This window comes from Capra hircus, chromosome 15 (genome assembly GCF_001704415.2).
Source record: "Capra hircus breed San Clemente chromosome 15, ASM170441v1, whole genome shotgun sequence".
NCBI lineage: Eukaryota > Metazoa > Chordata > Mammalia > Artiodactyla > Bovidae > Capra > Capra hircus.
In genome coordinates this window covers 49,479,592-49,504,830 of record NC_030822.1, presented here as the reverse complement: position 1 = coordinate 49,504,830, position 25,239 = coordinate 49,479,592, and the positions used below count along the sequence as shown (strand labels likewise).

Genomic DNA, 25,239 nt, shown 5'->3' with positions numbered 1-25,239 from the left:
TGCACATGAATTATATTTAAGTGGGAAAACAGGTCTAGATGGAATGTCCACTCTAGAGGTGAAGACGGATGGCATACCAGGGGTTGCATGTGCGTTTGTGTTGCCAATGGGCACGGAGAGGTGCAGAGGAGGCATGAAGGAAGTAGAAGTGATCAGGGAGAGGCCAGGAAACAGGAGACCAAAGACCAGACAACAAAATTCATCTTCCCCTGAAACAAGGAACTTCATGTAAAGACAAATGGGTTCTGGACAAATTAGGCACTCTTTAAACTGATGGTTTAGCAGGATGGCAAACCCTGGTATAGCAAACAGACATCTTTATATACAGTAATGCGGACATGCTTCCAGCCAAGAAGCTCAACATTCCCATTTGACTGACTCATTTGACAGACTCAAATGCCTGAGCTCAAGTGTGGGCTGACCTCCTTGACCTTGGCACTAGCACATGAGCTGTTTTGGGATGTTTTAACAAGTACTGGGAAGTGGTAAGCTTTTGTTTCTCCTGATTTTCACAGAGATATCTACTAACTTACAGCTGGCATTCAGTGTGCTATTCTGCACCAAGAAGTCGAACTGAGTGGAAGAAGAGTGTCAGGGAGAGAGGATGAGGAGGAAGGAATTTGAGAAATTAGCAGGGTGGGAGCATAGGCACTTCAACATTTAATGAAGCTACTTGAATAAGGAACCCAGAAATGGGGAATAATATTGAGTTAGAGTAAATTCAAACTCAAGTGCAATGACTCCAAACATCAACACGTGTAAGAGGAAAACCAAAGTGCTCTGGTATGTGGTCACACAGTCTGACACTATCAAGCCATTCCCCTTCTACTTAATCACCTCCCATGACCATCTTGGCCTGCCTAACATTGGAAGTGCAGTCATAGACCCTGATCTCCGCATCTGTGAGATGGAACCTTTGCTGTTATATGAGTAGGAAGGAGACTAACACTCACATAGGTGGGTAAACAAATGAGTGTAGCTCTGTGTGGGTCTGTATAGAGAAGGAACTCAAGGAAGTAAAATGGTAAATCTCCAAGTTGAATGCTCTTTATCACCAAACAAGTCTTTGCACTCAATTTCCTGGGATTTTCTATCTGTTCTAAGGAGTTCCATGGAGAAACGCAGAGGTTTGACAGCCAAGGTTTCTTTTCTTTCTTTTTTCTTCTTCTTTTTTTAAATTTTGGCTGCGCTGGGGCTTCACTGCGGCTTGCGGGCTTAGTTCTCCCTCAGCATGTGGGATCTTAGCTTCCCAACCAAGGATGGAACCCTCATTCCCTGTACTGGCAGGGCAGATTCTCAACTATTGGACCACTAGGGAAGTCCCAACAGCCAAGGGTTTCAAATCCTGTCTCACCACTTAGGTGGCAGCTCTGAATAAGTTAGTTCCTCATACTCATTTTTCTTCATCTAAAACTCATTGAGTTGACGAGTATGTACAATGCCTTAGCTCTTAAAAAATGCTGATCACTTTTTCTCATTCCCTAATTGAAACATAAGGCAAGGACCAATGCCTTGTTTGCTTAGATGTTTTGTAAGACACACACACATGCAGACAACACATGGCCTGTATGCTCAGCTGTGTCTGACTCTTTGCAACCTCATGGACTGCAGTCCACCAGGCTCCTCTGTCCATGAAATTTTCCAGGCAAGAATACTGGAGCAGACTGCCATTCTTCCTCCAGGGGATCTTTCTGACCCAGGGATCGAACACACATCTCTGCACTGGCAGGAGGCAGATTCTTTACCACTGCACCACCTGGTAAGTCCTCGACGAGGATTAAAGAGCAGCATCAGTGGTGAAATGGGAAAACACACTTGAGATACAGTACTGAGTATCAAAGGCGAACACAGGGCTTAGGGTATCAATAAAAGAAAGAAGAAAGACATGGTTCACTTGAGGGATAATTTCTTTCTATTTCATTACTTTTTACTCTCTTGACCTTCCAGTTTCTATGCTTCTCCCACCACTGGCTTCTGGATGCCAATGCCACAGACGTAAGTATGGCTTATGAGAAAACCGGAGACTGGAGGGAGCTCTTCTGGCCACATGGCCACCCTTCCCCAAACTTCCCAGGTGAGTCTGCCCCCTGGGACGGGATGCTCCAGAGACTTGCTGCTGAATGTGCTGCTGTGTTTACATGGTATGAGCCCTAAGTCAGGCAGGCCAGTGCCATTCTGATGCTACTGGTTAGTTCTCTTGTGAAAGGTAAGACTGCCAGAAAGAGGAAAGGGGACACACCCACATGACTGCAGAAAGCTCCTTCTGAATGGGTGTAACAGCAAAACTCACTGTTAACACACTAAATGGCAACTCACACTCACTCACCAACCTCACACCCATCTTCTCTAAAATTTCTATCTGTCATAGAAAAGAGGTGCAGAAGACACTTTCTTTTAATGGTTTATCAGTCAGCTGGGCTACAGAAATAAATGCCCATAAAGATATTATATGGAAACTACTGCATTCTCCTTACTCAGTTAAGTTCAGCCATTCAGTCATGGACTGCAGCACGCCAGGCCTCCCTGTCCATCATCAACTCCCGGAGCTTGCTCAAACTCATGTCCATCGAGTTGGTGATGCCATCCAGCCATTTTATTCTCTGTCGTCCCCTTCTCCTCCTGCCTTCAATCTTTCCCAGCATTAGGGTCTTTTCCAATGAGTCAGTTCTTCGCATTAGGTGGCCAAAGTATTGGAGATTCAGCATCAGTACTTCCAATGCATATTCAGGACTGAATTCCTTTAGGATGGACTGGTTTGATCTCTTTGCAGTCCAAGGGACTCTCAAGAGCCTTCTCCAATAACACAGTTCAAAAGCATCAATTCTTTGATGCTCAGTTTTCATGATACAACTCTCATATTCATACATGACTACTGGAAAAACCATAGCTTTGACTAGAAGGACCTTTGTTGGCAAAGTAATATCTCTGCTTTTTAATATGCTGTCTAGGTTGGTCATAGCTTTTCTTCCAAGGAGCAAGTAAGTGTCTTTTAATTTCATGGCTGTAGGCACCATCCACAGTAATTTTGGAGTCTAGGAAAATAAAGTCTGTCATTGTTTCCACTGTTTCCCTATCTATTTTCCATGACGTGATGGGACCAGATGGCATGATCTTAGTTTTTTTTTTTTTTTTTTTTTTTTTTATTTATTTTTTTATTTTTTAAATTTTAAAATCTTTAATTCTTACATGCGTTCCCAAACATGAACCCCCCTCCCACCTCCCTCCCCAAAACATCTCTCTGGGTCATCCCCATGCACCAGCTCCAAGCATGCTGTATCCTGCATTATCACTCTTCTCTTTCACTTTCATCTAGAGGCTCTTAGTTCTTCTTCACCTTCTGCCATAAGGTGATGTCATCTGCATATCTGAGGTTATTGATATTTCTCCTGGCAATCTTGATTCCAGCTTGTATTTCATACAGCTGGCATTTCACATTATGTGCTCTACATATAACTTAAATAAGCAGGGTGACAACATACAGCATTGTCGTATACCTTTCCCAATTTGGAACCCGTCTCTTGTTCAATGTCCGGTTCTAACTGTTACTTCTTGACCTGCATACAGATTTCTCAGGAGACAGATAAGGTATTCTGGTATTCCCATCTCTTTAAGAATTTTCCAGTTAGTTGTGATCCACAGAGTCAAAGGTTTTAGCGTAGTCAGTGAAGCAGAAGTAGACGTTTTTCTGGAATTCTCTTGTTTTTTCTATGATCTAGCAGATGTTGGCAATTTGATCTCTGGTTCCTTTGCCTTTTCTAAATCCAGCCTGAACATCTGGAAGTTCTTGGTTCACGTATTGTTAAAACCTAGCTCGGAAAATTTTGAGCATTAATTTGCTAGTGTGTGAAATGTGTACAGTTGTGTGGTAGTTTGAACATCCGTTGGCATTGCCTTTCTTTGGGATTGGAATGATATAAATATAAAATAAATAAGTTATACATATTATAATAGAAATATAATATGAATCCATCCAACAAATATTTATTAAGTAACTCCTGTGAACTAGGCAATGAGCTAGACCAACAAAAATGCATATATGCAGAAGGAATTTTTATACATTCTCGAGTAGTACTTATTGGTATAGCTGAGATACAGATCTCATGCGTACAGAGTGAAGTCTGCTGTCTTCCAGGGCATCACATTTAGCTCTAATGATATTTACATAAACATAGTTTTTTCACTCTGTGCATTGCTCTTCAAAAACTCTTTTTGACCAGTATCAAAAAACTGTAATCTCTAGTATAAAAAAAAAGAAACAGGGTTCCCCAATTAGAACAATTTTACACTTGTTATAGAAATACCGACTTTTTTAAAAAAAAAGAGATGCTGAGATTAGATATTGTTGGCCTCAGATCCTGAATAGGAAAGCAGCACCTGATACCAGGACGATACGTATGTATGCTAAGTCGCTTCAGTCTTGTCCGACTCTTAGTGACCCTATAGACCATAGCCCTCCAGGCTCCTCAGTCCATGGGACTCTCCAGGCAAGAACACTGGAGTGGGTTGCCGTGTCCTCCTCCAGGGGATCTTCCCAACCCAGGGATCGAACCCACGTCTCTTATGGCTCCTGTATTGGCAGGCAGGTTCTTTACCACTAGCGCCACCTGGCATGGCAAGCGTCCTCAAATAGAATCATTTTCTCCATAATTCCCAAGGTGAGTCATGTTTGTGGAGGTCTTTAGAGACAAAGAATGGGAAGATGAGGGTGGATGAGGGAATGACTAGTGAAAGAACTAATGTTCTCATGCGTACATCTCGTGCTTTTTGTTTAAGATTTTCTGTTTCATTCATTCAGCAAACATTGAGCAGTACTTACTATGTGCTAGGAGATGAAGTAAGTTATTGCACATGATGTAAGAAAAACGTCCCCTGCTAAAATATACATCATATACCCCTTTTGAAGAACTGTTAAAATTCATAAAACATGATTTTTCTAAAGATACTAACAAATGTAAAATGGGATTCCAGGGGTCTAATGCCTTTTTTTGCCCATGCTGCTGCTGCTAAGTCGCTTCAGTCGTGTCCGACTCTGTGCGACCCCACAGACGGCAGCCCACCAGGCTCTCCCATCCCTGGGATTCTCCAGGCAAGAACACTGGAGTGGGTTGCCATTTCCTTCTCCAATGCATGAAAGTGAAAGTGAAATCGCTCAGTCATGTCTGACTCTTAGCGACCCCATGGACTGCAGCCTACCAGGCTCCTCCATCCATGGGATTTTCCAGGCAAGAGTACTGGAGTGGGGTGCCATTGGCTTCTCCATTTTGCCCATGAGAGGTGGATTAGAAGATTGGAATGTGACATCTCTTAAGAGTGGTGCGTAGATCCTGCTGATGCTTATCAGGACTGTGAAATGCAGCTAATGACTCAGCAATTAGACAAACACAGAAGATACCTTTTAAAATGCAGCAAGGTAGAAAACACATGGGATTGGGCACTACACCCCATGCTCTAGAGATATGAATTCCACTTGACCCTTAACCACTGCTGCTGCTGCTGCTGCTGCTACTACTGCTGCTAAGTTGCTTCAGTCGTGTCCGACTCTGTGCGACCCCATAGACAGCAGCCCAGCAGGCTCCCCCATCCCTGGGATTCTCCAGCCAAGAACACCGGAGTGGGTTGCCATTTCCTTCTCCAATGCATGAAAGTGAAAAGTGAAAGTGAAGACACTCAGTCGTATCCAACTCTCAGTGACCCCATGGACTGCAGCCTAACAGGCTCCTCCATCCATGGGATTTTCCAGGCAAGAATACTAGAATGGGTTGCCATTGCCTTCTCCATAACCACTGCTAGCCACTGTTGATTGAAAAGTAAACAAATGCCAGGTACAACACAAGATTTATATTGAATATATCCCTCCCTCAAGTCCCACAATAGCATAACAAGGGAGGTGATATTTTCCCCATTGAGTAAACAAGGATGTGAGGCACACAGAGGTGGAATTTCTCAGCATGCAGAGTCAGGAAATGTAGGGCCAGAGTCTAAGCCAAAATCGAGGCTATCTGACTCCAAAGTTTGCCTGATGTTTCTAACCTCTGATCAAGTTCCATCTAAAATCCAAAGTTGGAAATTCAGTTAGAAGAAAACAAGAGGTGCTTCCCTCATCTACAATAGTGACCCTTACTACTTGCTAGATCTCCAACTTCTATAATAATTTTATGAACACTGCTCTCCCTAGAAAGAGATGTGTATGTTTACAATTGGTGTGCATATACACATTTTAGGAGGATTTCTAGAGTCCTTAAAACAAAGGCTAAGAACCTGTGCCCTAAGAGTTGCAGGACCCAACAGGGATGTAGTGAGTGAAAATACATCCTTGGCCAAACCAACAAATCCTATAGTATCATATAAGCAATTCCTTACAAACATAGAATTCACCCCGAATAACAGTTAACCATGACACAGACCTCATGTGATAAAGATATTCACAAAGAACACAGATTAGCTGATTCTTGCTGGACTTGTGAGTAGGAGTGAGTCAGAGGAGTGTCTAAGGGAGCAGGAAAGAATGTTGCTAGAATGACTGTCAACCATACAGTTGGACTGAGCGCCTTGGTCATGACCTTGAGGCTCAAGGAATTGGCTCAGGCAGTTCTGAACTGAGTAGCCATTTCACAGACAGCCCACAGCCCGGCAGGACACCACTCTCTAACTCTGCCATCATGACACTGCCATCTGCAGCAAGCGAGCTGAGATGTCTCAAGACCAAATTTATCACACCCGAGATTCCATCCTTACGTAAGAATCACCTGTCGCTGGTGCATAAATTTTAGCACCTAGCTGAGCCAAGGGTAATCAAGATTTAAAAGAAAGAGGCCTGAATAAATATCAAGCAGATTTCCTCTCTGTGGGGCTGAGTTTTGAAAAATCTCTGTGCCCTCATATGCCCTCAAAGGAGACTGCCATTTTTCCACTTTTAGTCTGCCTTACTACTCTTGAGGGAAGGATGCTCTAAGAGCCATAGGCAATCTGTCTTCTTGGAGGTTCTGCTCAAGCTATGACCTCGGTTTGTTCCAACTTATGTCTGTCTTCACAAGTTTCAGCTTGCTCTCATCATCAGCTAAATTAACCATAAAGCAGAGCCTTGACTCGCATTATCGAAGCCTGAGAGTAACCCGTAGCAGCCCAGAGCTAGGCATCACTGTTTCCAAGGGTACGGACTTAAGAAGAAATGCAGGAGCGGCCCTTAAATTTATTTAGCGCTTTGGGTAATCCAGAAAATTCCTTCAGCTTCAGACCTTGAAGGGGAGGTTCAAGTGTGTTGTCTGAAAGCTAACAAAATGCCACTGCAAAGTGACAGAAGGAAGTAGAGTGATGTAGGAGTATCGGCATTGGAATAACAATGAACGGTAAGGCAGGGCACAAGGAGCAGGGGAGACTCCTGGACTTACAAGGGGCCCAGGGACTTCCCTGGTGGTCCAGTGGTTGAGAATCCACCTTCCAATGCAGGGGACTCAGGTTCAGTCCCTGGTCAGGGAATTAAGATTCCACACGCCATGTTCCATATTCCACATGCCACATTCCATAAGCCCTCACTGGGCAACTACTGAGCCTACACGCTCTGGAGCCTGTTCTCCACAACAGGAGAAGCCCCTGCAAGCTGCAACTAGAGAAAGCCCGCACGCTGAAACAAAGACCCAGCATAGCCAAAATAAAAATTAAAATAAAAAATTTAAAGGGCCAAGAAAATTCCCTACAGCTCGATTTGGTGAAATTAGGAAAAATTAAATTAGGATTAACAAATATTTGGGAAGGTTTGAATCTGTGACCCGGGGGGGCAAATTTTCCCTCCTCTGGGTTTCCATTTGTAAAATGTAGGAATAGGATGAAGGCTTCTTCCTGCGCAAGCATGTCGTGATGGAAGGTAGAAGAAAAGGCCTTTGAAGCCAACAGAATTACTCCTCTGTCCAGGGAAATATAAACAACAATAACTCCATCAGCCTTCAGCTCTGCTTTTGAATGAGTTCTTTGCTTCTGAGAGGCAAAGTAGTTCATTCCTTGGGGAAAAGTTGAATGTGGAATGGTAGACCATGCCCTTTTCACTCCAGTTTCATTATGTTATTTTGAATTATTATTAATACACAGAACACTCAATATAAGTTAACAAGATATTACTAAGCATCTGACATGTACCCAGGACTGCCATAGGCCCTCTGGGGTAGATCAAGAAAAACTTTGTGACGTGTTCAGGGTCTTCAAGGATCTTAACATTTTCACAGAGGTTTATATGTTCCATTTTATTTATTTGCTTGTTCACTTTTGTACGGCCATGCCACATGGCATGAGGGACCTTCGCTCCCCAACCAGGGATGGAACCTGTGCCCTGTAGAGTGGAAGCACAGTCTTAACCACTGGGCCACCAGGGAATTCCTTACATGTTCCACTTAAAAGCCAAGCAGAAAACAAGCCATTATGTTTTAAAAGTCTAACTTCTAAGATACATATTACTTTTCTCTCTTAAAGTAAGCAATTGAGTTTGACTGAACTTGTTTTTATGCTTTTACTAATATATAATATTGTATTATTTATCTTGCTATTCATGTCTACAAGAAGCCTCACTAATAGATCTTACACTGGCTTAAATTCTGGTTGGATGCCTCCAGGTCAAACACAAATAAAAGTGTTTGAATTACCAAGCAAATGCATACTTGTACATTTTGAAGTTCCACTCAAAGAAATCTAAATGAATCATTTGAATCATTTAGGGTAACTACTCTAATTCCTGAGTGTGCACTTTGCTTAATATTTTTGCACATCTTTTGAACACTGATGCTGCCTCAGTTAATGGACTATCATCCTTTGTTGTCTTATTTCTTTTTTGGATAGCAAATAGATGGTCAGTTATGTCATCTTCCCCAGACTCTCTTGTTTTCCTTTGAAGACAAATCACTAATCCATTTATTGTAAATGGTAATCCTCTCAACAATATGCCTTGGGTGCAAAACAGAACTTTTCAGGCGGTAAAAATGTTTCAAAGGAGGTCTTTGCAATGCAAATTATTTTTGTCATGACTTGAAAGTAATTGTCCTAACTGTTCTGCATGAATATGCCTTTGTATACTTTCAATCACATATATTTAAACATGTAAGAATGATGTAAAATGGCATAGCCATTAGTGGAACTTGCCAGTCACATTATGTATTTCTAAGCAGTTTGTTAAAAAAATGTACCAAGAATTAAAGTATATTCTTACTTAAGAAATGATACACTGTATTTCCAATTTTTTTTTCTTCCAACAACCCCTAGCACTATTTTGGGAACTTAGGTGTTAAGAACTGGGTTGCCTATACTCCTTTGTCCATGAAATGATAAAGCACATTTATGCCCACTGCCCTTATTGTGAGCCCCCTAAGATGTTCAGGGTGACCAACCATCCCAGTCTCCTTGGGGCTGAGGAAGTTCCTGAGACGTGGCGCTTGCCATGGGAAGGTCCCAGCAAGTGGGAAACTGGTGGATCATCCTGTGGATAACCCTCTTCAAATTGCAGAAACTTCAAATTGCAGAGGCACAGAGAAGCAGAGTGCTCTGTCCAGTTTGCCCAGCAAACCGGAAGCAGACGAGGGACTCGGTCTCTATTCCAACAAGAGAACATTCACAACTAGGCAAATCCTGCTACTTCCTCTATGCCTTACTTCCGCCTGGAACTGTAGGAAAACCAGTGTCATCTTTCATCTTTCTTGTGTGCTACCATTCCAAAAGTGCTAGGGTGAAATAGTGGGTACTAGCAAATAGGGTCTTTTGTCAAAATTCCATATTATTTGGGAGAAATAATAATAGCTTTGTGTTTTAAAGAGAATGCCAAAGAGACTGAGAAATTATGATGATCTTAAGAAGTTAAGAGGGGAGGAAATATTAGTATAATATCTAATTATATTATATAGTAGTGTGTATCCCACCAACTACCTCTTGAGATCCCCAGCTATCTCCAGTCCTGACTGGGTCATATGTGTAACTTCATGAAACAAATCAACTTAAAGGACTCTTAGAAAAAAATGACCAGGTAGTCAGCTTTTGAATTGTATCGCTGTTAATAGCGAATACTGAATGAGGGCTGACTCTGTGCTAGGTGCGATGCTTAGAGCTTTACATGAATTCAATCAATCCAGCCTCACAATAATCCCAAGAAGGAACAACTAATATTCCCACTTTACAGATAAGAAAAACGAGGCTGAGAAAGGTCAGGTGATTCATCCAATATCACACAGCTGATAAAGGTTTGAGCTTTTATTTAAACCTAGGCAGTGTGACCTTGGAACAAGTGCTTTTAGCATCCACTATATCACTTTTAATAAAAGCATTAAACAGCACAGCTCCCAATGTCCAGTCAATAAGACAGCTCTTTGTTAGGATAGACCTAAAACTAGCTGGACCACATATTCCTCAGATATACAGTGAGTACACTGGTCTAAAAACATGAGGCTTTCTGGTCATAGTTATTAAAGGATCTGAAGGAAGAGATTTAATCTATTGATTAATTCCACAGTAAGATAAATTGTCCTGCCAAGCTCCTGCTATTTATTCAGGACCTCTATTTCTCTTTCTGGAAATGTAAATAATATGTCCTGGGCTTCTATGAGAAATGACTGGGTAAAACAATGGGCAAGCACTATGCAAACTGTAAAGTGCTTTGTACAATTCTCCCATATGTTAAGGAGCTTCCAAAATAGCAATTTCTTCCAATGCCCTTGCAAAGCAAATGAGACACAGCTGCTAGAAGGCACTGCAAAGAGACAGAAATCCAGCTCTTTAAAACTTTCAAGGGGGGAAACACACACCATAAAATTACCCTGAAGATAAATTTTACAAGAAGCTCAGAAGTGTCATCAAGTTTTTCCGTGGTTAATTCTAAAAGAGTGCCAACGTCGCAAAGATCAAGCAAGCAGTTCTTCCATAGAAACCTGGGGAAAACGCTGTTTAATGGCACTTGCATAATAGTTAGAAATATAAATTGCACTCACATGATGAGCAGAAGTGAGGAAGCCAAGTTAACGGGCTCTTCTGAGTCTTTTCCAAAGACAAGTCTGTAGGGGAAATAAAGGGAAGACTTGTTCTAAACCAAACAAAAGGAGGAATTCAAAAAAAAAAAAGAAAAAAGGAAAGTTAGAAGGATGGGGTGTTGGTAGAATGCTGTGAAGCGTTGAGAATAACATAGCACTTGCCAAGGGGCACCAACAATTAAACAATTTTGTTGAAAAAACTCTAATAAAATCGGCATTCCCTGTAATCTCACAACAAGATGGTACTACTAAAGAAAATGTCCAACAATACATTTGGGGGGCTATGATTTGATGGAAGGTGCTTGCGGGTGGGGAGAATTCAGGGATGAGTCATAGACTCCTAAAATGAAGTGGACTAAAGCTGGAGAAAACTGGGTTGAGTCTCTGCCCTTTTCCCTTTTTTTCTCCTTCTCTCGAGGGATTTTAGCCCTTCTGCAATCAGCCAAAAGGAACAAGTGAGCTGGCCACTAGGCAATGAGAAATTGTCAAAAAAGTGAAATCAAGTTTCATTTGTAATATAAAATATATACACTATATAAACAAGTCTTGAGATGGGGAGGAGGAAAGACTTTAGCAGGATCCTCTGGACCTGTGAGACTCATTCCTGCTGAATCCTGTCTCCATTATAAAATGATGTACCAAGATAGAAGGGTACCTAGGTTATCCAATTTGGAGGCTAAACAGAATTTTAAGTTCTTTGGGGAAAAAGAAAATCATGATTCCTCTTAGTAATTAATTTCTATCTTTGCATACCCTCTTAGCCACTAACTTCTATGCAAAAACGTTTAAGTTTCTCTAACGTGATCTTTGTGGACAAGGACAAGTGATTTAGTTTTGCCCATTGAAAAATAAGCATCCTGCATATATTTTCATGTAGGTATTCTCATACTAAACTCCGAATGAAAACCCAGAAGTTTTCCTGTCCCTTCTCAAATGAGAGCTTCTCATCCCCCACCAAGTTATAGAAAGGAAAACAAAACAAAAACATTTTGATGTCCTGGTATCATTTTTCCTATTTCAGGTGCCCCAGTATAGACTGAGTAGAGAGTTTATAACTTCATATCTTGAGAATAAACAAAAAAAAAATAGAAGGTTTAATAGCTAGAGATTTGACATTTCTTTACTAACATCCCCCCTACCCCACAAAATGTTGGTGTTGATTACTTTTTTGTTTTGGATTAAACTCTGGTGGCTTAAATGGTAAAGAACATGCCTGTAATGTAGGAGACCCAGGTTGGATTCCTGAGTCAGGAAGATCCCCTGGAGAAGGATACGGAAACCCAATCCAGTATTCTTGCCTGGAGAATTCCATGGACAGAGGAACCTGGTGGGCTACAGTCCACAGCATCACAAAGAGCTGGTCACAGCTGAGTGACTAACACTTTCACTTTTCACTCAGGTGTAAAATATTGTATTTCACATATTCATTATTGAATGAATTTACTGAATTTACATAATATTCATGAACATAATTTTTTAAGTTACTCTGCCAGCAAAACTATTCCTCCTTCCTTAACAAAGAGAGCTGCTCAATGTTAATCAACGATTACCATGAAGAATTCTTTGTTTTAAAATCAAGATACCACCATTTGGTTCCTCTTGAACAAAGGAATTTATTGTTCTACCAGATTTTCTTTTGTTCTGAATAGAAAAAATTTTAAACTTAGTTGGATATTCTTTTGGGGTTTCTCATTCTTTCAATTCCAGTATTCCTCTCAGAAGAGAAAGGGAATGTTCTCTTTTTCATCAACCAGACCGATACTAGTTTGAGTATGAAATGCAGCCATGTCCAAGCTTTCAGGAATGGGAGGAGCTTTTTCCCTCAGGGGACAGAAGGTGAGATTTTCCTTTTGTCTTTAACCGTTTAATAATTTTAATTTCCCTGATGGCTCAGTTGGTAAAGCATCCACCTGCAATGCAGGAGACCCTGGTTCGATTCCTGTGTCAGGAAGATCTGCTGGAGAAGGGATAGGCTACCTACTCTAGTATTCTGGCCTGGAGAATTCCATGGACCGTATAGTCCATGGGGTGGCAAAGAGTCAGACATGACTGAGCAATTAAAAAGAAATTAATAACAGAGCATAAACCACTCCTTTTTTTTTTTTTTTTTTTTTTTGGCCATACCTATGCTTGCAGAACTTCTTGGATAGAGGATAGAACCTGGGCCCCCTGGGAAGCACCGAATTTTAACCCTGGACCACCAAGGGAAGTACTTTTTTTAGAATCATTTTTACATACATGTTTGGAAGTGTGTATGCTTCCAACTGAATATCATGAGATAGCCAAGTAAGCTGCCTCCTTGATTTTGATCTAGCTAGCAACAGGCACCTGGATTTCAGTTGGGTTTAGATGAACTGTGCAATAACTTATATAGTAAGACTGGGAACTTAGGAATCAAACCACACTGTGATTTTGGTGGAGTTTGCTCTTTTGTGAGCAGCTTAGTAGGTGGGGTCAGTCTTTTAATTTACTTAAAATTTTACAGGGAGTTTTCCGGTGATAGCACTGAGTCATTTCTCCTCAATTCGTTCATCCTCACAGTTGGGTAATATACCTTAGGGTACAGGTCTATCATAAGGACCAAATAAAATGTATACGTTAGATGCTGCCTATAGTGCCTGTGGGCTTCCCTGGGGGCTCCAATGGTAAAGAATCCGTCCACAATGAGGTAGACCCAGGTTCAATCCCTGGGTCAAAAGATACCCTGGAGAAGGGCATGGCAACCCACTGCAGTATTCTTGCCTGAAGAATTCCCATGGCAGAGGAGCCTGGCGGGCTGTAGCCCAGGAGGCCGCAAAGAGTCAGCAACTAAGCACACAGCGCCTGGGACATAAAAGCTAAAGGGTTGTTTCTTGATCCCTTGACCCCTATATGGTTCCATTGCTAAACATTTGTTCTTAATAATGTTAGGCTACAATAATATTTGGTCATCCTCTTCCTGACCTCCCCCTGGAAAAAGAAGAAAAACCACAGCTAATTAAGAACGGTCAATTAGGGAACTGGGATATATACATTTATTGATACTACGTATAAAACAGATAACTAATGAGAGCCTACTATATAGCACAGGGAACTCTATTCAGTGTGGTAGAGTTGACCTAAATGGGAAGAAATTTCAAAAAAGAGGGGATATATATATAAACATATAGCTGATTCACTTTGCTGTACAGCAGAAACTAACACAACATTGTAAAGCAGATGTACTCTAATGAAAATTAACAAACAAAAAGAACTGCAGCCAATATCTACAAAATGTAAAGTGGACCACACTGCTAAGATGGTAGAGATCATCCATACTGTTGATATGGAGAGCAAGAGATCATTGTGAAAGAAGTCTCATGGAAATTTCCTACCCACATACACCATCTGAAAAAAAAATGTTACAGATATTCATGCACACTGAACTGGCAAATAAAAATTTCTATACAAATAGCCCTAATTTTAAATCAATGTGAAGGTTAGCAGAGCAACAAAGAATGCCTACGCTTCAGACAGAGGCAGTCTCCAGGAGAAGAAGAGTCCCTACATGAAAAGATATTACGTCTCTATTCAAAAACCTCAGTCAATTCAGTTCATTTAGAAAAAGCCCCCAAAAGAAACATTTATAGCATACTTTTCATATTGTGTTTGGCTTTGCTTTATTTTCTGAACAAATATGTGTGGAAGCATATATGTGGGCTTTATTTTCTTTTGGATCCTTTTTTGGTATTTTATGAGATAAAGTTGGCTCTTCCCTTATGGAGAAAACTGAAACAATCAAAAGGGATTTTACCCAGTCTCAATACCACACTTGCTACCCCATCAGCACTGCTCCCCCTAAACATGCCTGTTACCACTGATGAAAATACCTGCTTTCCTGGATGCCAAATCTTCTACCTGGATCTTAGATATTATCACTGCTTGCCAACCCAATGAAATTGCTTAAGGAACCCCTTCTATCTTGCCTAAAACATTAATCTGTCCCTCTTTACTGGATCATTTTCAGCAGCACACAACCATATTGGTGATTATCCCAATCCCCCACAAACACAAACACCAGCACCACCAACACACCCTTAGCTGGACCCCACTTTCCTCACCTGCTTCCCACCCATTTCCCTGCTTTCTTTGGCAGGAGCTTCAAAAGTCGTCTTTCTTCACCATCCCAATTCTTCTTTTACCATTCTCCCTTATGCTACTTAGAGTAGACTTTAACCATCACTGCTCCACCAAGCATGTCCTTGTTACAGTTCTTCAGTTGTGAACCTCAACAGTAAGCTTGGAGTTTTCATCTCACTTGACCTATCTGCAGCATTTAGCTCTATTTTTACTCCCCTCTAACTGATACATTTCCTTCTCTTGGCTTTTTAGGACACCATCCACTCCCAGTTTCTCTGCTTGGATTGTCACTCATTCTCAATCTCTCCTTCACTTGACAATCTCATTCAGCCTCACAACTTTCAAAGCCATTATACTGGTGACCCCATCTTTAACCCAAACACATGCCATATACTCTCATAAGCCCCACATGTGCATAAGCAACAACCAACTCGACATCTCCCATCAGGTATCTAATAATCATTTCAAACTCGGTATGCCCAATTCAAGATCCCAACATTCCCCACAAACTTGATCTTCCTGTAGCCTTTTACCTCTCAACTGACAGCAATTTCACCTTTGTAGCTTCTCAGGCCAAAACCTTGATTTCTTTTCCTTTGACATTCTCCAGCCAATCTATCATGAAATCCTATTGAACTTCAGTTTCAAAATACATACACAACTGAACTGCTTCTCACCATCTCTAGTGGTCAATAAACCCATGGCCCAAGCCAGATCATCTCTTGGTTTACTTACTGCATAACCTTGTAATTGGCCTCTTAGCTCCTTCCTAGTCCTACTCACTATGTTCTAAACACAACATCTGATTAGGCCCTTTTTTGAAAGTCAACATTTTGCAGTGACTCTTATTTCACTCAGATTAAAGCCAACATCTTTTTTAGTGACCTATGGTCTTGACCTTACCTCAATGTCACCTCTCCTATCTACCACTATCTCCCCTTCACACATTTGACCTCAGCTCTACTGCTCTCTTTGCTCTTCCTTAAATATGCCAAACCTGCTCCTGCCCCTTGGCCTTCACACAGGCCATTCTTTCTGTCTAGGACACTCTTCCCTAATACATGCTTAGAGTCCTATCTGTCTCAGGTCTTTGCTTACATGGCCCCTCTATTTAAAAATGCAAGTACACACGCAACCCTCTGGGGCCAGTCCCTGAAGTCCTGAACCTCACTACCCTGCTTTATTTTCCTCCCTTCCACAGCATCTACGACCAGGAACTTAATATATTGCTTTATGTATTAAGTTCACTGTCAGCCTCAGCTAGAATGTCGTCTCTGCAAGGGCAGGAATTTGAGCAGATCTAGGTCATGTCTTTTCCTAAACATCTGATTTAAAATAGTGCCGGCGTATGTAGTCACTCAGTGGGTATCATGTTGAATTGAAATGCATTGGATGAAATAGGCTTCCAGTAACAAAAAGAAATCCTGAATTGATAACATCATGTCTATAGGAAATAAGTGCTCAGCTTAAAATAGCTTGATAGAGAATTGTTGTCCAGGTACCTGGTCCATTTTCTGGGAAAGAGAGTATGGAACTAAAAATGACAACCTGGGAAAAAAAATGGAGACGTGTCTTCCCTCTTTTGCTTTTAAAGATTCAGGTAATCTATTTTTTCAGAGGACTCAAGAAGGAATTTGGAAAAGACCACAACAGTGTGTTCTAAAAAGCCATGAAGGAACTCGAACTTAAAAAAAAAAAAATCTGGCTATAAGTTAACCATAGTTCTATTCAGAAACTGACCCATGGATGTCCACCTAGGGTTTGTGCCATTGATAGCTATCTAGTTCCATTTTATTAAAGCAGTCTCAATAAAGAGGAGCAATGCATGAGTATTTGTTTATACCACCCTTGAGAATCATAAGGGAGAACAGGAAACACAGCAAGTTCAGCATGAGGTCCTTGGACCTGCAGCATTAGCAACACCAGGAAACTTGTTAGAATCGCAAATTCTTGAGACCCATCCCACCTCAAATCTACTCTGTCAGAAACTTTGATGACAGTGCCCAACTACCTGTGAATTAACAACTCCTCCAGATAATTATAATGTCTACTTTAGACATTTATGGGAAGCTTTGGTTTAAGAAACATGGAGGAAACAAAATAAGAGACATCACAATTGTTCACTTTCAAGTTTACAAAGATATTTTTTTTAAAAAAACAAGTCAACATTAGAATACAGACTTCCTTCACTGATAAATATAACACACTCCTAGGTCATCCAGCACCCAACACTAACATTTATGAAATACTCTTTCTGGGCTTTCTGCTTCAGATTAACGAGAAAGTAGAATACTCACATATTCCAGGAGCCTAATTTAATGATTTCACAATGCTCTGAGCTACTTGGCTCTTAGCTCTTCCTGTTAAGATTTATGAACCCAGATTGCAGCAAACCATTTTTCAAATTAGCTTCAAGTTGACAATTCCATTTCAACAATAAAGACGACCGCAACGGAATGTGAATTAAAGGAAAAAATAGATATTGAGGGTTGGATAAATTTGTCAAAAATGACATACTAATTACAAATATTAATCCACAAGTAGGTCACCAAGAGTCCTTTTGCTTTGATCATTTGCTTGATAGAGGATTATGACACAGAGACCACCAGTTTGTAAAGTATTTATTTAAAAAATAGAACCCTGCCTGGTCTGTGAAATCCAAAACCAATATTCTGTAAAGTCCAAGTTCCTGTAACTCTCACATTCTCATTAGTTCTTTAAAAGTAGATACATATCCCATTTTTCTGGATGACATAACAAAGCTCAGTGACCTATCCAAGGGCACACTATTTTGGACAAAGTCAAGACCAAGTCTTAGATGTCTGGATTTTCTTATGGATGCCAATTAAATATAATAAGCGCATGTTAAGTACTTGCTCTGTGCCAGACCATGGATAAGGGGAAGGCAATATAAAAATTTCTGACATAGTCCCTGCCATTAAAGAGCTCAATTCAAGAAACCCTGTCTCTTTGATCATTTAATACCCACCTTTGTAAGTTCTGGGCTTCCCTGGTGGCTCAGCTGGTAAAGAATCCGCCTGCAATGTAGGAGACCTGGGTTCAATCCTTGGGTTGCGAAGATCCCCTGGAGAAGGGAATGGCTACCCACTCCAGTATTCTGGCCTGGAGAATTCTATGCACTGTATAGTCAATGGGGTTGCAAAGAGTGGGACACGACTGAGCAACTTTCACTTTGTATGTTCTAGCAAAGTGAATGGAATGGTAAAGATGGTTTATGTCAACACTAGAGAAATCTTGGACCAGCAAGGGACTGAATCATGAGCTGTCCCAACACCCTTAAGCAACCACACACCATTCAACCAAAGCACCATGTACCTCTTGATGAAGGATTTAAAAGTCCCCTGTCCTGTCCCATTAATAGTTCATGCCCAGAACAAAATAGGGACATACTATGTTGGAAAAAAAAATTATAAGCTTACAGAAAGGCAGTGGGAATTGGAGTTCTGGGTCAGAGAAGATGGAAAGCTATCTATGAAGAAATCACATTTCACAATGAAAAAATAACATGATGCTCAGATACACCTTCAAACAAAGCCATGTTCAGTTCAGTTCAGTTCAGCTGCTCAGTCATGTCCGACTCTTTGAGGCCCCATGAGTCGCAGCATGCCAGGCCTCCCTGTCCATCACCAGCTCCCGGAGTTCACTCAGACTCACGTCCATCAAGTCGGTGATGCCATCCAGCCATCTCATCCTCTGTCGTCCCCTTCTCCTCCTGCCCCCAATCCCTCCCAGCATTAGTGTCTTTTCCAGTGAGTCAACTCTTCGAATGAGGTGGCCAAAGTATTGGAGTTTCAGCTTTAGCATCATTCCTTCCAAAGAAATCCCAGGGCTGATCTCCTTCAGAATGGACTGGTTGGATCTCCTTGCAGTCCAAGGGACTCTCAAGGGTCTTCTCCAACACCACAGTTCAAAAGCATCAATTCTTTGGCGCTCAGCCTTCTTCACAGTCCAACTCACATCCATACATGACTACTGGAAAAACCATAGCCTTGACTAGATTGACCTTTGTTGGCAAAGTAATGTCTCTGCTTTTGAATATGCTATCTAGGTTGATCATAGCTTTCCTTCCAAGGAGTAAGCGTCTTTTAATTTCATGGCTACAGTCACCATCTGCAGTGATTTTGGAGCCCCCAAAGATAAAGTCTGACACTGTTTCCACTGTTTTCCCATCTATTTCCCATGAAGTGATGGTTTAGAAGTGGTATATTCTCCTTCCATTACATGCTTCATTATCTGAGGATAAGGTTGAGTTTGGGGGTCTATATTTTTCAAAACATTTCCAGCCCTGCTTTAGAAAATGTTCAGGTCAACTCAAGAAACTCAGGTGACTGAGACTTGGAGACCTAAGTTCAGGTCTCCATTTTACCTCTGACTGGCTTTATAACTAAAAGGAAGATTTTTTTGTGTGTGGGGGGATGGGGAATGAAAATAAGAGAACCTCAGATAATTTTTGAGGAACTTAAAGCTTTCCATAGAATATTAGAAGCTACACAAATATGAGGCCATATTTATGCATTCATTCAATATTTATTCAGCAGTTGTGATATACTCTGAGTGGCACTAGGTCCTGGGGGTACCCAAGCAGATATAACAAAGTGTTGGCACTTTTAATTCTAGTATTAGAATATCTGAGGAACACCCTCAGAACAGTAACCCAAAATGACATAAAGGAGGGGAAAAATTAGATGTAAGACAATTTTTTTAAAATGAGTTGAAATTGCTTAAATGGAAAAATAAAAACACTAAGGGGTTAAGTGATAAATACCTTCAAAAAAGTTTACAATGTCATTTTAAGATGAACTTCGGCTAGACAATATGAAAGATGAAAAAGAAGAGTTAGCTTCGAATTATAGCAAAAAAAGAGGGGAGAAAACAAGGAGGGGAGGTTTTGGAGAAGAGATTAGGAAGAGAGAACTTTTCTGGAACCCTGGAGCTAGCTATTGAATTTCTTTGCTGCTCTGCTTAAGATATTTTGGAAGTGATTAGCTAATTCTTTCTCAATGGGTTTAAAGATGTGACTAAAAGTGGGGTGCTGGAATAGCCTTTTTTGTTTTTTGTTTTTTGTTTTTTTTGGAGTTCCACTTCTAATGCTCTGTGAATGGTAACTAGGTGGATTAACAGTCTGTTTTCTTCCATCTCCCTTATTTGGCTGATCTGTCTTCTTCCAGATTTGGAAACTCATAGACATCGCTATGAAATGTATCACAGACCGTGACTCACTACAAAAAGGACAAGTGTATAAACTGCCTTACCAGTGAAAAATCCTTTGCTGCCCTCCCTGTCTTTTTTTGGGACAAGACTTCAGTTTTTTCTCTCTGATTCATATCCTGGGGAAATCAAATCACAAAATGGCTATGTTCAATAAAAGATATCTCCAGCTCACCACACTTTCAGAATGTAAATTCTTTTTAATCTAGATGTTCACGATCTCTACCCACCCTCATAAAAAAAGCCCTTTCTTCAGAAGACTTTGGTGCCATTTAAGAGAGAACAGGGACTTCCCAAGTGACTCAGTAGTAAAGAATCTGCCTGCCAATGCAGGAGACGTGGGTTCAATCCCTGGGCCAGGAAGATCCCCTGGAGAAGGAAACAGCAACCCACTCCAGTATTCTTGCTTGAAAAACCCAATGGACAGAGGAGCCTGGCAGGCCATAGTACATAGGGTAGCAAAGAATCAGAAATGACTAAAGTGACTTAGCATGCACGTGGGCTCCGTTTATGTTCTAGACACAGAGATAGTAAGCCCAAAAGAGGAGCTGCTATCCTCACTCACATTCAGCTTCACGTAAAGTATTTTTAAATCAGTCCAGATGTACAGAGCACTACATATGAGACTCTGAAGATATTGTGAAAGATATAAACGTATTGTACCTACCTTCAATAAACTTTAAATTCTAGTTGGCAGAGAAAATACATATATGAATGGAGTAAGGTCAGTTACAAAGCAGAGGTGAAATGATATCCTATAAACTAAATAAATTCTGAACCCGTGCAGGGAAAGCAGTGATAGGAGGAGAAAGTCAATCAATGAAAGCAGAGAAGAGGAATAAAATGAAGCACATGATGAATGGAGTTGATCCCATTTCCATTATCTTCCTGTTTTGTCGATAGAAAGAAAAGATACTTTGGGGAGCCTATGGAGAGAAAACACAACCTTAGCACTTAGTACAAAGGTTTCATTAAAGATATGGCTTATGATCAGAGAACAATGGAAAGACTGAAGGATAGAAAAGGATTTTTCTGTGATTATAACTAAAACTACTAGTTATTACTCTTTCCCTTGCCAAATAGGTTTCCATAGGGTTCTATCAAACACTAGCCATAATAGTTATAAATCAAACCCATTCATATTCTCTACAAAAAAAAAAAAAAAAGACAGAAGGGCAGAGGGGAGGGAAGAAAGTCAATCTCAATATTTTCAAGGGATCGTCCACGAGATCTATCCAGTCTAACAAAAAAGAAGAAAAACTCTTTTTTCTGAATTAATCTTGGAAATAAGTTTTACTGGATGAAGGGACTAGAATACCAATTGCTGGTTTCAGCTCCCCTCCCTGCAAACCACTGTTGAAAAGAATCTTTGGAATGGTAGCAAGTATTCCCTATTGACAAAGTTGTATCTAAGCTCTAGTCAACTTTTCTCCAATCTAAGACATAGACTTCAGCCTTTAACTGGAAGATTCACTGAAGCTTCTCTGAGAGTAGCATTTTCCAAACTGCACTAAAGAGGAACAAGAAGTATAAAAGATGCTAATGAATATTAATAAATAAAACAGTTCTACAGTCAAATAACTTTGGGAAAGCTGAGTTCAATATGTTGTTGCAGCCTTAGATACAGGCATATATATTCTGTATCTTCATTGGGGACATACTCAGAATTTCTCAAACTGATTCGACCTTAGAATACCCTTTTATTTTGTGGAGCTTGTAATCCTATCTCATAGGTCTAGTATTCCAAAAAGGAGCCAGGTACTCTCTCCTTATGTAGTTTTAGAAAGGAAGAAAGAAAGTCAAGTCGCTCAGTCGTGTCCGACTCTTTGCGGCCCTACGGACTGTAGCCTACCACGCTCCTCCATCCATGGGATTTTCCAGGCAAGAGTACTGGAGTGGGGTGCCATTTCCTTCTCCAGAGGATCTTTCCAATCCAAGGATTGAACCTGGGTCTCCCGCATTACAGGCAGACGCTTTACCATCTGAACCACCAGGAAAGTCCAAGTTTTAGAAAGGCGAGGTTAGAAGGTGAATAGAAGGTGGAGAAAGAAAACTACCTGCTGGCCACGGCTTTGACCTTATGCCTGGGAGTGACGAGCCTTTTCTTTCATGGCCTCTGGGTTCATCACTGAAGTGACAGTCTCTAATGCCTTGTTCCATGATTTTCAGGGCCACCCTCACAGCAACAAGGAGCATTAGAATTACTCTCTCTTACAATCATCAGATCAGGGTTGGCCTTGGTGGTGAACTTGGGACACAAGGCAGGGGTTTTTTTCCATGCTGTGGTGGCTAAGAGCTCTGGAAAACTGAAGGAGCACATGGAGTGAAAGATTTGGTAAAGAATCTGCCTGCAATGCAGGAGACCCTGGTTCGATCGCTGGGTCAGGAAGATCCCCTGGAAAAGGAAATGGCAAACCACTCCAGTATTCTTGCCTAGAGAATCCCATGGACAGAGGAGCCGGGCGGGCCACAGTCCATGGAGGCACAAAGATTCGGACACAACTAAGCAACTCACGGAGAGAGAGAGAGTTATGCCTAAACCGCTGGACAACTAAAATTTAGTGTTTCATCCCAGTCTCTGACATATACTCAAAGACTCCAAGTGCAGATTCCTTCAGTGGAATCTGTTCTGTACCTACTGGCTGTACTTCCCTGCCTTCAGACCCTAAGATAGATTCACCCAGAATATAATGGATCACGCTCTTTCAGATCTTCTAGATGAGTGTAACTTCTTAAAATGCCATCATTATTTATGGTGATTGAAAGAGGAGGAAACAGAGGCACCGAAGGGAAGGTTTCATCTCTTAGAGAAATACAGTTAGAAGGGGTCCCTAGGTAAACCTTCTGTCTACAGGAATATAGCTCACTTGGTAGAGAGAACACGTTACAATCACTACATCCAAATGACTTAATTCCTACTCTATCACATGGCCAGCTGAGTCAGTCTGCACTATCCTCAGAGTCAGAAATGTAGGAAATGTCAGTCAACTCATTAACATGTGATTCATTTTTCAAAGGCATTAACCACAATGTTTAGCCAGCAAGTAAAATTAACATAACTCTCAATGTGAATATTGTATCTTTCCATGTATTTATTCATTTTTCATATTTCCAAATATTCTTGTCAATTAAGAACTCTCTGTTGTAACAAAAAACAGATTTAAAGAATAGCAAGTTCGTACTGTGCTTTATGGTTTATGAAGTACTTTCATTTGTGTGTCTTATTTTATCCTCAGTATGACTCTGAGAGATGAATCTTAGCATTTTCACTTTGTGATATAGAAATTAGAGATTTGAGGTATTACCACTAAACTCACAGCTGGCAAAGTGAGGCTGAAACCCAGCCTCTCTGCTTTCAGATTTAGCACCGTCAACTCCCCACGAAGTGACGCAGTGCCCACGTGTCCTGAAAGTGAAAGTGTTAGTCGCTCAGTCATGTCCGACTCTGTGTGAGCCCACGGACTGTAGCCTGCCAGGCTTCTCTGTCCATAGGGATTCTCCAGGCAAGAATATTGGAGTGGGTTGCCATGCCTCCCTCTAGGGGATCTTCCCAACCAGGTCTCCCACATTCCAGGCAGATTCTTTACTGTCTGAGCCACCAGGGAGGCCCAGGAGTCCTTCTCCAGGGGATCTTCCAGACCCAGCAGTCCTGAAGGATGACTCTTATAACTCCATGATAATCTCATTTTTTTATATACTCCTTGTGCAAAAATAAAAAAAGTACTTCATTGGAAACTGTCCAATTTTTCAATAATTTGTGTATGTCTGCCTTATCTGTCCCACTCAAACATAAGCCTGTGATTACATTGTACTTTCAGGGATCCCTGAAGAATGTCCCCTCCCTCTAGACTGTACAACCACGTTCAAGCCTATGCAACAGAACCCAGCACAGACCCGGGATAGGCCCTTTCTACCTCCCGGAAATTCTCCCTGGCCTTCCCCACCCCCGTCCTCGCTTAGGAAGGAGCCTCCCCTGTGTGCCCTGTGCGCCTACGGAGCAGTGCGGACATCCGTGGAGGACTCACACCACCTCACTATACTCCAAGTGCCCGTTTATCATACGTTTCCCACTTGACCTTGGTCATGTTGAGAACAGTGATCTTGGGTTCCTTCTCTTCTGACCTTCTAGAACCTAATACACAGTAGGCTGTCAATCACTAATAAATAAATAATCTAGTAATTAAAGTAACACAAAACCAATCAAGGCAGTTGGGGCCTTTGAGGAGCCCCCAGTCTCTTGGGGAAGATAAACCTATCAACAGACCACAGCAGGCAACATGAGGAGTCGTATAGACCCGGGATGTGCTGGGTTCTGTTGCAAGTTGGAGGAAGGGCGTCTGGAAAGGGTTTGAATCCCTGACTCAGGCTATTTCTGGAGTTTGATAGACCCTTGCCTTGGCTGAGGTTTGAGCCGGGTTTCTGTCTCCTGCAAACACAAGAGTCTGGATCGACACTAAGACCTTAAGAAAATAGCCCACAACATGCACAGAGTTAGGGGCCAAGTAGCTCCTTGATATTCTGTTTCTCAGATTGGCCTTTTCCCAGCATCGAGTTCAACCTCTTTATTTAAAGATGGGGACACAGGCTCGTTCACTTTTCCCAAAGTCAGCCATCCAGCTCAACGCAGAAGCTGAATTCTCTCCCAGAGCAGTGTCATATCCACACAGACTGCTGCCTTGTTGCCACATGCTGGGCAATTAGCCTCAAGGTAAGAAGTGATCACAGGGTTCATATTTGGTGAAAATATCAAAACGGACAAAGAGTTCATGACCCGACTGTAAACTGATGCCATTATTGTTAAATTCTATACATATAAGTTAAATATAATATATAAATAATTCTAATATAATTAACTCTAATTATAGGATATAATTAATGCTATAAATATAAATTTTGTTTAATTATATAAATAGCCCCT

General features: G+C 41.2%; 1 long non-coding RNA gene across 1 annotated transcript in view; it reads right to left on the bottom strand.

Annotated features, from left to right (window-relative positions):
* The window catches only part of LOC108637679, a 290,898-nt gene that overhangs the window by 65,459 nt on the left and 200,200 nt on the right, over positions 1–25,239 (bottom strand). The window contains exon 4 of the long non-coding RNA XR_001919236.1: positions 10,956–11,018. This is a non-coding gene — a long non-coding RNA (uncharacterized LOC108637679). The remainder of the gene's footprint in view (positions 1–10,955; positions 11,019–25,239) is intronic.